Source organism: Cornus florida, unplaced genomic scaffold (assembly GCF_030987335.1).
Source record: "Cornus florida cultivar Cherokee Brave unplaced genomic scaffold, ASM3098733v1 CherokeeBrave_3.0.0_Hap2_Chr01, whole genome shotgun sequence".
NCBI classification, from domain to species: domain Eukaryota; kingdom Viridiplantae; phylum Streptophyta; class Magnoliopsida; order Cornales; family Cornaceae; genus Cornus; species Cornus florida.
Window position 1 is genome coordinate 71,613,214 of NW_026775571.1, and position 16,882 is coordinate 71,630,095.

Below are 16,882 nucleotides of genomic sequence, written 5' to 3' on the forward strand. Positions count from 1 at the left end.
AAGGTAGTAGTGGCAAATTATAAATGTAAAACTTGGCCACACTCATCTTAGTCCACTTTGCAAGCTTTGGTCTCGCGGCAAGACCACTAATTTTTTGGCGCTGTTGCCGGTGATTGATTGAAGGCAACGTCGTATTTGTGGAATCAATTAGGAATTAATACTCTTTTGATCGTGTCTTTACTTTATTTTCATTTTCATTTTGGTTACTTATTGTGTTGGTTCTTGTTTGACTAGGTGCATTGAGCTAGAAAGTGAGCAAAGGAGCATTTTAAGCAAAGAGCTAAGCAAAAGCAAGGAAAAAGCTAAAATCTAAAAAAATTTGCAAGACTAAAATTGAAAATTGAATTAAAGTGCTAAAGGACCCTTTGTGAGCTCTTTCTTAACTTAATCTCTAGTTAAATCGTCGGCCCGCGTGGAGGCTTGTATTTCAATTCTTAGATAAATCGTAAGCCCACGTGGAGGCAATTTTATTGTTCTTTGCATATTGTTGATAGCATGGGAGTATGATATCATTGTATGTGGAAGAAGTTTGTTGATTGTTGAATTGTTGCGAAGGTGAAGTGATTATTGATTGTTTGTTACTTGTTTGTGTTTTGCTTGTGCATGCATGGTCGAAGGTCATTAAATCATACTATTGTCCTCTTAATTTGAATTTAGAATCCATTGTTCGTATACCTAGGGGAAGGGGTAATTTTAATCACTGTACTTCTACAATGGAAGTACATAATGAGGACCATGTGGAGGACCTTGGTCACATAGACCAATAAGGTATCCTCCACCCCAATGTGCATCATGATAACATGCAAGTACCATTAGGCATGCCGAGGCCATTCATTCACCCACCACAATAACAAGGCCAAGTTCCATTGGGAATGCCTAGGCCAATGTTTGCTCCACAACCTCCCATAGTTCAAGGCAATCAAGGTGCCCATGTTGCACCTCCAATTGTTAACTTTTCCCTTACTTTAAGAGATCACTATGTGCCTAATGAATATAATGCACCCACATGCATTTAATTACTACCATTTAGAGCACACCACTACGAAATCAAACCACAAACCATTCAAATGCTTCCTAACTATCATGGATTTCCAAGTGAAGAACCTTACAATCATTTGGATGAGTTTCTTGAAGTATGTTCCACCGTGAGATACACGGACATGCCGAAAGAGGTCTTAAAGCTTAAAATTTTTCCATTCACCCTTAAAGATAAGGCAAAATATTGGTTTAACAATTTTAGGCCTTTTTCAATAACTTCTTGGGCAGAAATGTAACAAGAGTTCTCGAAGAAGTACTATCTGGTTTCTAAGACCAATACCATAAGAACCTTAATTCGAGAGTTTTCACATGGGGATGGGGAAACATTCCATGAGGCATGGGAAAGATTTAATGAATTGCTTAGAAAGTGTCCACATCATGACATGCCCAAATGGCAATTAGTTAAATATTTCTTTGAGAGTTTATCCGATAATTACAAGGGCATGGTTGATGCTTCCATGGGTGGCTCTTACATTGATAGGCATGAGGATGACGTGCGGCGTCTTTATAAGAGCATGAGTGAAAATTCTTTGTATCAAACTTTATCTTCTAAGAATGGTAGGAATTCAAGTGGAAGGAAGAGTGTTGGCTTACATCAGGTTGACCATTCCAATGAAATAGCCGCCGAGATGAAATCTTTATCTCAAAGGTTTGATCAATTCTTGATCAACCAAAACTCGGCAAATCAAGTGTCTTCCTTCCCTAACCATTCCCATCATGTATCCAATGAATTATGTATGACTTGTTCAAGTGTTTTACATTCTACTTCCAATTGTCCCCATGGACATGTGCAAAGTGAGCATCGTGAACAAGTCAATGCTGCTTTTGTTAATCAAGGGAATAATCCTTATGGCAATCACTATAATTCTAGTTGGAGGAATCACCCGAATTTCTCTTGGAGAAACCAAGGGGAAGGCTCAAACCCTCCCCAAGGTGGTTTTCAAGGGAAGTATGTTCCAACTCCGATGCAAAGCCAAGGTTCCCAAGGTTTTAGATCATCATTTCAATCGCATGGTAATCAATTTCTAATTCTCATTTTCCTAATCAACCATCATATTCTCAAGGAAATTCTAGGAGTCTTGCTTTTGAAGAGAAAGTTTTGACCGCTCTAGGCACTCTAGAGGCGAACACTTTATTGCTTCATTCTCATTCTCAATACATTACTAAGTTAGAAACCCAAGTAGGGCAAATAACTAGTACTTTAAATACTAGAGAGAAAGGAAAAATGCCTTTGAATGCCCCACCAAAGCAACAATGTGTTGTGGAGACTCATTCCTCATCGGAAAGTCTTATAATAGAGCATGTCAATGCGGTGACAACATTGAGAAGTGGGAGAATCATTGACAACCAAGTAGGTGTGTCCAATGAAAAGAGTGAGCCGGTGCAACCCAAAGTCGACACCCGTCCCCTTTCACATTTTATTCCTCCTTCATTGCATATGCATGATCATTCAAATGAGAAAGTCTCAAAAAGTGATTTGAAAAGTGAGTTCAAAACTTATTTGAAAGATGAATCAAAGCATGATTTGAAAAATCATTTGAAAAATTCTTGTGTTGATGATGTTTCAAAGAAGGATTTTGAAAAAGTTTTTGAGCCAAGAGCTCCATTTCCGGATGCCTTGAAATGATCCATTTATCTTGACAAGCAAAAGACAAAGACAAATGAAATTATTAATGTGTTTAGGTAAGTGAAGGTTAACCTTCCGCTTTTGGATGTAATCAAGCAAATTCCGGCTTATGTCAAGTTTTTAAAAGATCTTTGCACCTAAAAGAGGAAGAACAAAAGCCAAGCACCTAGGAAAGTGGTCTTGACCGAGCAAGTGAGCTCTATTTTGCAACGTAACACTCTTCCAAAGTTCAAAGACCCCGGTTCACCTACTATATCTTGTGTCATTGGTGACCATGTCATTAATCGGGCTCTCTTAGACTTAGGAGCAAGTATTAATCTTCTTCTATACTCGGTATATGTCAAATTAGGCTTAGGAGACTTGAAACCGACGTCGGTGGTTTTGCAATTTGCCGACCGATCCATCAAAAAGCCTAGGGATATCATTGAGGACATATTGATTAAGATTGATAAATTTTTCTTCCCCGTTAATTTCGTTGTCATTGACACGGAACCGGCCCCGAATCCTAAGAGCCAAATTCCTATTATCCTTGGCCGTCCTTTCTTCGCAACCGCGAATGCCAACATTAATTGTAGGACAGGAATAATGAAGATCTCATTTGGCCACATGAAGGTGAAGTTGAATATCTTCAATCCAACCCCGAATTCATTTGACAAGCATGAAGAAGTGAATGTTGTATAGAAATGTCATGCTAATGAATGTGAAGGAATAGAATCTTTGTTTGAAATCAAAATTTCAAAAGGGTTATCTTCAACCCTGAATTCAAAAAAAGTTGTTTCAAAATCTTGTTTTGAAAGGGCATGGAAGCCCAAAGATCACATTGAAAAAGGACTAACAAGTTCCTTTGAGCCTAATCCAACAAGTTCTCTAGGGAACTATTTGTTGGGTGGAGTTCAAATTACTTATCACCCCATTAAGGAGAGGATGCATAACAAGATGTTTGATCCGGGCTAAAAGAGCCCAACGTCTTACTAGAGACATTAAAGACTAGTACATTTCGTAGGGTGTCACAACCCTATTCCTCCCTCATTTCTATTTTAAATTTCATTTCTTGCGAAGTCTAGATATTTATTTTAGGTTCATATACATTGCTAGGAACTGTGATTAGGAATGCATGCACTTTCATGTTGAAAATGGACATTTTGTTCCTGTTCGATCAATCTCAAAAGAGGTTCGATCGATTGAACTCTATACCTGCATCCAATCACCTCTCTGTCCAATCGTTCAAAGAAAACCTGCATATTTCAGCTCTCTGTCTGATCGATCAAAAATTCTTCGATCGATCCAGATTCGTGTTGGATTGATCTGCAGTCCCAACACTTAGAAAAATTTTGAACCTGCATCCAACCTGCATCCAATGACCTCTCTGTCTCATCTTTCAAACATGTCCGTAGGTTTTTGTATGTTCGATTAATCGACGCCTATTTGAGATCGATCTTGGTTTGATTGATCTATGCTCTTTTAACTTTGACTTTGACTTTGAATTTTAATTTCATAAAACTTACAAAAATATTTTAAATTTTATTTTCAAAAATTCCAAAAAGATTTTATTTTTACTTTATTTCAAAAATTTGCAAAATCCAAAAATATTTTTAATTAAAAATAAATAAAATAAAATAAAAAAATTTTAAAAAAATACTTTGATTTTTGTTTGTTTATTATTTTTGAAAAATCCCAAAAAGATTTTATTTTATTTTATTTTTCAAAATCCAAAAATATTTTTAATTTTTAATTTTTAATTCAAAAAAATCCAAAAGTTTCAAAAATAATTTTGTCATTTAAGAGGAGAGATTGATTCCAATTCGATCGATATGAGGATTCAGTTCGATCGATCGAACTGAAAAGGAAATGTTTTTAAAAATTGAACCTAGGGTTATTCAATCGATTTCAAAGAAATCGATCTTCAAACCCTAGAGCCCATCGCTGCTGCAAAGCCCATCCCTTCCATCTCCGGTGATTTCATCTCATCCTGATTCTTTCTCCCTCATCTCAGATTTTACCTCTCTCTCCTTCGATCCACTTCTCTCAGTTTCGGGGTAAGATTCGAGATTTTCCTTTTGATTTCAAGCTTTATATTGATGAATCCCTGCTTTCAATGCTAGATTTCAAGTTTTCCATGTTTAATCTTGCAATTTTTTAAGCTTTGACCCACTGTATATATGTATATATATATCGGTTTTATTTTTTTGGTTTTGATTTTTGATTTTGGAGGTCACGGGCCTAATCAAGTGACTAAAATTATTGATTTGTTATGTAGTGGGTCCCACGAGCTTGCTTGCAAGGCCCCCATGCCATCCACGTCACAGATCTGCGACTTTTCGAATTTCACCTCACAATTTGATCGATCAAACTTTTTCTCAGATCGATCTCTTTTATTCAAGATTGATCGAACTTACATCTATCTCATATTTTTGTGATCAATCGAACTTCACAGATTTGCATCACACACTTCACATATCATCTCTTATGTTTCATGCTATCTCATACATGCCCAATGCTTGTGTTTTTCACATTTAATGTATTCCATACTTATACTGTCTAAGCATGAGTCACTTAATGTCATTTATTTCTTATGACTTGCATAGATTCATGTCCTTTATTTTGTTTTGTCTATCTTATTTGATATACATGTTTTTATATGCTATGCTTTATTTCCTTATTCAGCTACTGACTTGTTTTGCAAGTTTTTCTTTTATTTTGCAGGTCATGGCTAGGGTCAAGACTGTTGCCCGTAGACATCATCATTACAGAGTCAGGCAGAGATTAGATGACCAAGCAGGCCCATCTCACGTCCAGGACCCCATTCCTAAGCCAGAGCCAGAGCAGATACAGGACCAGTCAGAGGCAGATACAGCTCAGTCCCCATACGCTGACTCTAGACTACAGTCTTCGACTGAGGCACATTCTTCACAGGCTAATGCTGAGGCTAAGCATATACCATCTCCATCACCACCACTAGCTCAGCCAGCCCAGGATTTAGACCGACCATTGCCGAGATACTCACGCCTTTAGGTGGCACATGAGTCGGTCTTCGATATAGACTTCTTCTCCTGGTCTGTTCTTACCAAAGCAACATATGATGACATAGACCAGAGGAATATTTCAGCCACATTAGCCCCTGTTACATATCCAGTGTACCCGAGGTTGGTTTAGATGTTCTTCCAGAACCTCCGACATGCCCCGAGTAACCTGAGGGAGCTGCGGACTACCATTGACGGCCACCCTATCAGTATCACTGTGGACACTCTATCCAGATCTTGCCGATGTCCACATGCCTGCCCTCCTGATCTCGAGGCTACATATCCTACTTTATGGAGGCCTTCCTATGCCGATATGGCAGTGGCACTCACAGGTCACTATACAGCTGGCGAGACTTTTGCTACGCGCACTTATCTGTCAGACGACCTGTGGTTCTTCGATTTGGTTTTATTCCGAAATGAATTCATGGCTAGCCAGAAGATACAGAGGCACGGCGACTATCTGATAGCTCTGTACGCCTTCTATACAGGGCATTGGCTATCCATTCCTACACTCATCTGGAGCGTCATGATGAAGTTATATGTTGATCACATCAGCAAGGCCAAGCCCAAACGGGTTAAGTTTCTCCCATTTTGCCATCTCATTACACGAATATTGTGGGACCAGTGCTATCCCTTCCAACACCAGGAGCGTAATGAGGCTGGGGCCTGCTCATTCAAGAAGCAGTATTGGGATAAGAGCTACAATGCTCTTATTAAGAGTTTGCGCGATGAGGCAGTTTTAGCAGCTGAGAAGCTTGAGATAGAGGGATGCAGCAGCCGATCCAGCAGACCCACCAGTGGTTGCTGATGTGCATATGGATATTGATTTAGAGCGAGAACCGCCAACAGAGGAGCTTCCGCATCACTCTCCAGTAGGGTTGCCAGTTCATTCTCAGGAGCAGACTCAGGACATACCACAGTTTCATGATCCAGTCATACCTGAAGCTCCAGCTCAGACACCTGGCCTAGGAGTATGTTTCCAGACATTGGAGGGCGAGGTTGTCTCTTTCCGAGTAGATGTTGTTTCTCTCAGAGCAGACGTCGTCTCCCTCAGCACAGATGTGGTGTAATACCCCTAATTTTAAAAAGGATATTCCTGGTATTTAATGGTATTTAATTTATTATTTAAGTGCATTTTATTTGATTATGTGTCATTATTTTTTTTTATTAGGTGCTTAATTGTTTTCTTTTGTGGTAATTTAATTTATTTAAATGATATTTATTTTTAGTTATTTGATTGAAGGGGTATCTTATGTGGCATCTCTCCACTCAGACGTTCTAGCTACGCAGCAGGGCATATCCAGAGATATCCGGAGATCACGCCCCACCCACCCTACATCTTCTGCCTGATCTCTCAACTTCTCTTTCATTTTTTATCCATATCTGTGATATTAGACTGCTATTTTGATACTGTTATATTATATTTTTGAGGCCAGTCTGTCGGCCCTATTCCTGTGATGTACTATATATACTGTTTCCATTTTCTATATTATGCATGATATTTTTGGATGTCTGGATTTTATATTAATATATCTGTTTGTGATTGACTCCATTTATCAGGTACATCCCAGTGACTTCAGTAAGAGAGTGCTGCCCGAATTTTTCAGGACCACCTTTTTCCTCTCTCTTTACTTCAATTTCTTATCCCATTTACACTTGCATGTCCACTGTGCACTATTATTATCCCCTTATTGTCTAATGAACTTTTATCTAGTGCCATCTTTTCAGGACCACAGTTAATCCCAAGTTTGGGGGGGCTATGCCGCCTACTTTGGATACTTCTGTCCCAGTTATTCTTGCTAGTTGCACTGGTATACTCTTTCCCTTTGTTCTCTTTGTACACTGAGGACACTGTGCCATTTAAGTTTGGGGGGGGGGGTAATGGTGTTAATTGCAGTATTTGCTTTCAATTCAAAATTTTGAACATGACTTGTGTATTTGAGGAATTTTCTATGATTGGTCCATAACTAGCTATGATTTTGATCTTTTGAGGACTGTATTGCTTAAAATTTAAAAATTGCTTGACTTGAGAGTCCAATACTCCTTGTATTCCTTGTGGATGCCATTTAGGAGTAAATTTTTCGAAAGATTGATATCATGCTTACACTTGTGGTCCATATCATCCTGACTTTGTCATTGTTTTGAGATTTATTCTAGGATTCTGCACTAGCACTGGCGCATACTAGCATTCATTTGTGGGGTATATGCTTTATTGATTATTGAATTGGTTATATCCCAATTGAGCTAGTAGTGCATTGAAAGCTTTCATTCTTGATAAAGGTGGATAACAACCCCTTTTCACTAAGTAGCTGGGATTCTAGCCTCATCAAGCACTGAACTTCTCGCACCGAAAAGTGGAGGGCCCAAACTCTTGGTTAATAATTGAACTTAAAAAAAAAAATAAAAAAAAAAAAAAAAAAAAAAGAAGAAGAAGTTGCAAAAATAATAAAAAAGTGAGGACTTCTCCCAAAAGGTGAGAAGTGGGAAATGATTAGATGGAGGTTGTCTTGATTTGTAACCTAGTTAATTTGAGCTTGTAAGTCCTTAGGGCTGTTTGAACACCTATTGCCCTAAAGCCGTCTGGTTTGGGAGTCATTGACCTAATGCTCGACCTCATGGATCACTAGAAAGCTTAATAGATCAACACATTGCACTATGCTTCCATCTTTGATCCTTAGGGATTAAAAAAAAAAAAAAATCGAGTGAAAAGAATAAGCACACCTAGTTTAATAAAGCTATTTGTCTTGATGATCGGTACTAGATTTGTGTGCTAGCTTGAGGGTAAGGATATGATTATTTCTTTAGTTGGCTTAGATAACAACATATTTGATGCCGGTCCAGCTAAAATCTATCATTGTGGGTGCTCATGTTCCTATCATGGTTTCTTCGAATGCTTGGAACGGTCCTCTTTCTCGACTCCAAACTACACACCTTGCAACGTAGGTTGTTCGACTTTTGCTTATACTAGGAGAGTCTATGAAGACATGAATTTATAAGTACGATTTGCAGCTAGGCATTCAAATTCCACCAGTATTTGAAGACTTTATCAAATTGGGTCTTCTCATTCTCTTGAGTTAGAGATAAGGAAAAAGATATAGAGAAGAATCAAACAAGATCCGGACATCTCTTATATTTAAAAAAAATGGGCAGTAAGTAAAAGAATTTCAAAACTTACAAATTCTTATCATCCCAATTTTGAATGATCTTATCAAAAGGTGAAAAAACTGATGTAACAACTTTTATCTGGAAGAGAGAAGCCTAATAAGCTTGGAGTTTGGAAAGTTTTAATCCTTTATATATATAGTGTTTGATGCTAAATCAAACTCTAGCTGGGGAAATTATAGGCGTGCTTATGGATAAGGCCTTTTAAGATTCAACCAATTAAGATAATTGTTAGCTGAAGAAAGATAATGGAGCATTACCTTATAAAGATATCATTCTTTTTGAAGTTCTACAACCAAATTCAATAAAGCGCAGGCAACCATGTGCATTGCCAGTGGAATTAGTAAAGTGTCTTCTGTTTGTGAAAGAAAGATTTACATGTAAGAAAGAATCAACGAAACTTCCAGCCGCGTCCTCAGCGATTGGCAAGCAATGTGAAGTCGGGACTTGAAGTTGGGGACAGTTTGTAAACACTAAAAAATTCACATGATTGGTTTATACTATAATTTGGGCTTATCATCAATTTGATCCCACTTTGAAATATGGGCCGGTTAGCTAAACCACCTAAGCCCACTACTAAATATGGGTCCTGGATCAACCCAAACTACTCAACCCACTTTAATGGATCAATTTCAAATTGCTAACTAACTAGGCCCATTTGAAGATTAGGTTAGTTAAATAAAATTATAATTATTCTTTATATATATATATATATATATATATATATTTGAGGATAATTATCACTTGGGATAATTATCCAAATTATAATTGTGATAATTATCCAAAGTGACTCAAATGACTATTTTGTCCCTTCATGAAGTCTATAAATAGAAGCGAGGGGAAGAGAGGAGAGGATCCGGAGAGAAGAAGAAAGCTCTGTCGAATTCTACACACATTCACCTCTTAAAGCTTTGAAGACTCAACACTTTGAATACAAAGGACTATAAGCACGTTTTACAAGTGCCAGCCCTATTCAAAGTCTTTCATTCAATGTTTGAGATCAAGCTTTTACAGCTCTCAATCGAAAATCAATCCAAGTTTCTTTCATTTCCCGGAGATTTGAAGAAAGTTCGTTGCAGCCGATTCAACATCAAATATTGAAGCATTTGCACCGAAGATTTAGGAGATCGAATCAGAGGACATTCTTTCTTTGTAAAAAATATTACAGAGGATTGTACCCCCTTTATCAATATTAATAAATTTTATTATTTGCTCCTTATTTTGTTTTTTATTTTATAGATACAAAATTTGTGTATACAAATGCCATACTGACAAATCGTCAAAATAAAAATGAGCACAAAAATCCAGAATGCTCAACACCCAACTGTCACCTCAAAACCATCAACGATGCAATCAATCATTTCAAATCAACAGTCTATCACTTAAATCCTCAAACACTAGTCTATCACTTAAATCCTCAAACACCCAGCACAATCACCTGATACTCTAAACATACTCGGAATACAATTCTAGCCCACAACTTCTAATTTTCAAAACACAACCCATTTGGTACACAATACCTATCATCTATCCCTCCATCCATAAACGACCAAGCATACTGTAATTACCCCTAGTTTACAAAAAGATACAATGAGAATTTAATTTTGATTTTATGGCATTTTTATTTAAATAATGTGAATTTTGTGTTTTGGTCCCTTAATTGATGAATGGTGACGTTGTATGTTTATTTGCTTAATTGACTATTTGGGTGTATTTAACTTAATTGTAATTAGAAATTGTTTTAGTTTAATTGTTAATTGATATTGTTTTAATTTAAATTTTATTTGCTTTTATATTAATTATTTAATTGACATTTTTGGTAGCTTGTATTTGGTAGCTTATAGAGTTATTTGTGTCATAGGGTTTGTTTGTTCTGTATGATTAGGGTATCCGACTTGTAGTTGGGCTGGACTTAGGATTAGGGTTTCAGAGGAGTCTATATATATAGAATGATATATGTTGCAAGGGTTTTGGAGAAAACCCTATTCACGTATTATTTTGAGAGGGGAAAACAAAGAGTATGGAATGGTTTTGGGAGTAAATTGGTGATGAGCACTGAAAAGTGCGCATTTAAACCCGTTAAGCTTAAGCATTCTAGTACCTTTATCTATCTTACTTTGCCGTTTTAGACTTATTACGTGTTATTTATATTTTCAGGCACTAATCCCAAAATTGAGCTAACTCAGCCAAATAAGAGCTTAATTGAAACAATCCTGAGATAAACCAAAGGAGGGAGCAAAGTAGAGAAAGAAAGGAGCAAAAAGGAATTAAGTTGTGCAGCTGAAAAGTTCGATCGATCAAACTTAGAGTTCGATCGATCGAACATCTATGATCGATCACAGTACTTCTCGATAGATCCAACCTTGGCCTTTGCTGAAATTCCAAGTTCGATCGATCCAACATCACCTTCGATCGATCGAACCCTATTTTTTCCTATTCAAATGATTGATCTTATCCACAGCTGTACGCCTACCAACCACTTTTGTCCTTTTCCCCATAAATATCTTCGAAATATCTCAGCCTTGTCCTTATCCGGAGGAGTCAGACCACTTCGATCGATCCAAGATGCAGTTCGATCGATCGAACCCATCTTCGATCGATCTAAGTTAAGGTTCGATCGATCGAACTTCCTCCAGCGAGAAAAAGTTAAAGTCCAGCTCATTTATTTCGTCCTTCACCCAATCATTGGAGAATATGCCTTGCACGACCATAGCTCATCATAGGGTGTATTTGACCTACCTATATAAGGAATATGATACACTTTTTGGAGGGGAGTCTAGACTCTCTTGTCACACATTGAAAATCATCTTGGAGGCTATTCTTGGAGAGGAGGAAGGAGGGAAGCTAGAGCACCATTGGAGGAGATCTTCACCAACAAGGAGCAGCCATGGAGTTAGCCCTTGAGGGTTGGATCATCACTACCATGAGTGTCTAGACATCCTCTTGGGGCTAGAGTTAGCCCCAAGCATGCTTTCTATACTCTAATCTTGTGTATTATTGAGGGATTAGTGTTGTATGATACATCTTGATATTCATATATATATAAATATTGATTATTTCATGGTTTGTATGGTTTAATGCTTCCAATTGACTATTCTATTCTACCCATATGTCTATGTATGCTAGAGTGGGCTATTCATGTGCTTATCTCTAGATTTAGTGTTTTTGATGCATGTCTATGTGTATTGATGCTATAGATCTAGAGATTATCAAGATGATATGCTTAATAAATGCTATTTTAGTTCATTTGATGGTTTATGCCTATTCTTGATAGCTTGTGCCTCTCCCCTAGTCTAGATAGCTTTATTTTCATGCTAGTAGTGTAGATTTAGTGTAGTGGTAGTATAATGTTAGATGGGAGGACAATCTACTCTTGATGTTTGATGTTCCATGCTTGTGAGTCCAAATGGCATATTCCTCTAATATTGTGTTGTATGTGGATTGTGAGCTTAATGAAGGATTAATGACTAGTTATGATATGTTGTATCTTTCACATGTGTTTAGACAATTTATTCCTCTCCCAATAGATAAATTGTGGCCTCTCACATGATGTTTAGATAATGCTTGTTTAACTAAGTCATCCTTATGGATTGCTTGGACTATGAGCTTAATGAAAGGTTCAATGACTTGATTTGATATTTTGTTCTCTTCACATGATGTCTAGACAATATATTCCTCTACTAATAGATGTATTGTGGCCTCACAAATGTTGATTGAGACAATTTGCACTTGTTGAGTCACCCTTACCAATTGAATGTCTTTTACACATACAACATTGTCGCAACACATTCATTTCCCTCATTAGTCACTTGATTATGGTTTGGAATAGTATTGTTTGGTGATGATCTCTACACCCCAAGACCTTTCCTTCTTACTTACTCTTTATCTTATTGCATTTTAATTAATTCTTTTCTAGAAGTAATCAACCAACCCAATTCTCTTTTGCAATCATTTGGTACGCTAGAGTCGAAGTTGAAATTCCAACACGTATAATCCCTTGGGATGATCCCTACTCACTCTTGCTACGTTAGTAGTAGTGTTGGTAGTGGTTTTTTATAAATTTAAATTTGACATAAAAGGCTTTTCTTGAACCACACATTCACTACATTCAGTTTGGCGTATTGGAACGGCCGTCGTCAGATTTTGGCGCCGTTGCCGGGGATTAACGGTTTTGTTGGAATTAAACTAGACAATAGTGTTCATTAGATTGCTTCTATTTTTATTTTATTTTCCATTGTATATTCTTTTCTCTTGATTCTCATTATTATTTGTTCAATTAGGTACTTGACTACAAGGAAGGCGAACTTTAGAACTTAAAGCAATCATTGGAGCTTAAAACCTAAATTTGGAGTTGAAGTGCTAAAGGACCATTGTGACCAATTCTTGGCTCTCTTGTATTTTAATTGTTTCACTTCTTTGTATGCTTGTGATAGCCCTTGTTAAGGCTCATTTTATTGCTAAATTTTTGTCCAAGCATAGGCCCTTGTTGAGGCCAATTTTATCTTGCATTTGGGTTTTAATTGTGAATGGAGGAATTGTTTGATCCAAGTTTGGGGGGGAATTACATCCCTTTACCTTATGCTCCTCCATCATATTTTAATCCTTATGAGATTGAGTCCAATTCATTTCATGCATCATCTTATTATGGACTTGATCACTCATTTAATCCTTCTTATGACTATTGTCCTCCCCCACCATTTTATGATGAATCAATTCCACCACCTTCTAAGTACTCACCCGGATTTGAAGAAAAAGTGTTAGCTTTACTTGATGTGCATATTTCACACACTTTACTTATTAATTCTCATTTTCAAGCTTTAGCCAACTTAGAAGCTCAAGTTGAGCAAATTGCAAGTACTCTTTCTCATCAAGAGGAGGAGGAAGAGGCAAATGAAAAAATGGCAAGAACTTCAATGTATATAGATGAGGATGATGAGAGTGAGGAGAATGAAACAAGTGAGCTAATGCCTAGCACTCTATCTTGTATAGAGGAGGAAGTGGCAAGTGAGTTAGTGGCTAATCCAATAGAACATAACATGATTAATGAGGACTTTCCTTGTTTTGATTATGATTTTATCTATGATATGGCTACTCTAGAGAGTGAGGAGATATTGACCACACTTGAGGTAGGAGAGAAGGAGGAGGAACTTGTTGAAGAGGGCCTTCCTTCTATTATCTCTAATGACCCTCTTGAGGAGTGTCTTTTGGAAATGTATAAAAATTGTGGTTTTGACTTTAAAAGCTCTAAAAATGAAATAAACTCTCTAATGGACTCCTTAGCTTACTTAGAAGGTGAGAAAATGGTAATTTATGAGGAGGAGAAGAGGGATGAAGAGAAGGTGTTTCTTATTAATCCAAATGAGTCTTTGAAAGACAATGTCTCACCAATTATCAATATGGATGATCATTTGAATGTGTTTCAAGAACACAACAAAGAGGCAAGCCTAACCATGATTGATTTTGTTTTCAAGACCGTGGATGAAAGGAACAATATCATCTCTTTTATTTCTTTTCAAGTCATTCTTTTGGAGGATGATTTTATTGCCATAAGTGGGACATTAAATGAGAAAAGTGAAAAGAGGGTCAATAAGGATGTTTCATATCCAGTTTTTGATTAATTTGATTAGTAAGTTGACCTAACGTCTTGCTAGAGACGTTAAACACTAGTATTCATAGAGTTTCACAACTCTATTCCTCCCTTATTTCTATCTTGCATTTTGATTCTTGCGAAGTCTAGATACTGTTTTTGTGGTTCATATACATTGGAAGGAACTGAGTAAGGGATTGCATGAGCATTCAAGTCATTTTGAGCATTTAGGCATAATTTCGATCGATTCAAGTTTTGGTTCGATCGATCGAACTTTGGTTCGATCGATCTAACTATGGACTCGATCGATCCAGCTCTCATTTTGCACCCAACACTTAGAAAAATTTTGGACCTGCATCCAAACTCCAAAATGCATGCTCTCGGGATCTCCAAATTTTCAAAAGTTCGATCGATCGTAAACCATTTCGATCGATCGTAAACCATTTCGATCGATCGAACTACCTTTCGATCGATCCAACATGTGGTTCGATCGATCATGAGTCCCAACACTTAGAAAAATTTTGGACCTGCATCTAAATTCCAAAATGCATACTCTCGGGACTTTTCAAAATTTTTCATGTTCGATCGATCGAATTCCAAGTTCGATCGATCCAAGGTTCCAACACATATCAACTCTTGAACCCTTAAACTTGTACATTCTGTATCCTCTTCGATCGATCGAAATTTGCATCTCATTGATTTAATTTCCTTTGATTTTTCGAAATTCATTTCAAAAAAAAAAAAAAAAAAAATCCAAATTTTTCAAAAAATGCCATTAAGAGTGGAGACCTAAGTTCGATCGATCGAACTCCATCATCGATCGATCGAACTCTGCATATCGTATTTTTAAAATATAACCGAGTTGGATCGATCACTTTGGATCGATCCAACTTCAAAAGGAAACCAAACCCTAGTCTCCCTCTCCTCTCAATCTCATCTCACTCCGGCCAACCTCCATTCCAATCATCTTCCTCATCTCCGGCGAGCAAATTCCGGCCAACTCAAGCCTTATTTTCACCGCGGCTTCGCCCCCTCTCTCTCATCTCATCCCTCTCGGTTTTGAGGTAAACCGCGAGCCATTTCTTGATTTAAAAGTTTAATCAATGCATGATTCATGATTTTCTATATTGATTTATGTTGTATGTGTATTAATCATCCATTTTGAAGCATCAATTTCATGATTATGATATACATATTCACACATGCATTCGGCCGAACCAAAATTGGGGATTTTTGATTTGATTTGGCATTTGGGGAGTGTTTGGGTGTTGATGATGGGATGTTTGGTGTGTAGATGGGCCCACAAACACGTTTGTGTGGGCCCCGTGCTCTAGATTTCACAGATCTGCGACTTTTCAGATTCGGCATTCGCACAGTTCGATCGATCGAACTTGTGATTTGATCGATCGAAGTTGTGAATTTCATTTCACTACCTTCGATCGATCCAATCTTGTGCGCTTTCATGCTTCGATCGATCCAAGTGTTGGATTGATCCAATTCACTTCGATCGATCCAACTTTTGAACATTTTTCACTTCGATCGATCGAAAATTTTCGGTGATCGATCGAACTTTCAAAGATCACACATACACACTCCATTCATCTCATGTTATCTTCATGCTATCTTTATATGCACAATGCCTGTGATATTCCACATTGGATGCATTTCATACCTACATTGCTAAGCATGATTCACATTTCATCATCATCATCATAGATTCATGTCATCCGTATTTTGTCTATCTTATTTGACATACATGTTTCTATTATGCACTTAAATTCTTATATCTGGCACTGACTTATATTGATATTTTCTTGTCTTTTTGCAGATCATGCCTCCGCGGTACAAGAGTACAGCCAGGAGATCTTCGGGGCCACAGCGACCCCGCAGACATATACGGCCCATGATAGAGATGGTTGCAGAGCCATCTCATGCTCAAGCGGAGCCCGCACAGGCTACTCCCCCTCAGTCCCCATCCCACGAGGCTGAGAAGGGAGCTGACCACATGCCATCTACATCCCAGGCTCCTCCAGCCTTCACACCATCACCTTCTCCTATACGCCATCAGGCAGATGCAGCCGCCATGCGATCACTGCAGCCACCTCTACCGGCTCAGCGCCGTGACCAGTTGCTGCCGAGATATGCAGCTATGACCGTGGCTCAGGAGTCATACTTCGATACTGAGTACTTCTCCGAGTCTATCCTGACCCGGTCTGGCTATCAGGATATCATGCAGCGGGGCCTCTCAGCCATCTTTGCCCCAGTCACCGGCCTTGTATACCCGCGACTGGTGCGACTATTCTTTCAGCATCTCCAGCCCTCGCCACGATCTACCGCAGAGATGATCACTACACTGGACGGCCACGAGATTGTCATCACAGTTGACACTCTAGCCCGTGCTTGCCGGTGCCCACACCGGTGTCCACCTGAGCTTGCAGAGACATACCC

At 38.0% G+C, this 16,882-nt stretch overlaps 1 non-coding gene across 1 annotated transcript; it reads right to left on the reverse strand.

Moving 5' to 3' along the window:
• Window positions 1-1,316: 1,316 nt before the first annotated feature.
• Window positions 1,317-1,423, reverse strand: LOC132282896 (small nucleolar RNA R71). Its single transcript, XR_009471907.1, has one exon. It is a non-coding gene; the product is annotated as a small nucleolar RNA R71 (small nucleolar RNA).
• Window positions 1,424-16,882: the final 15,459 nt, after the last annotated feature.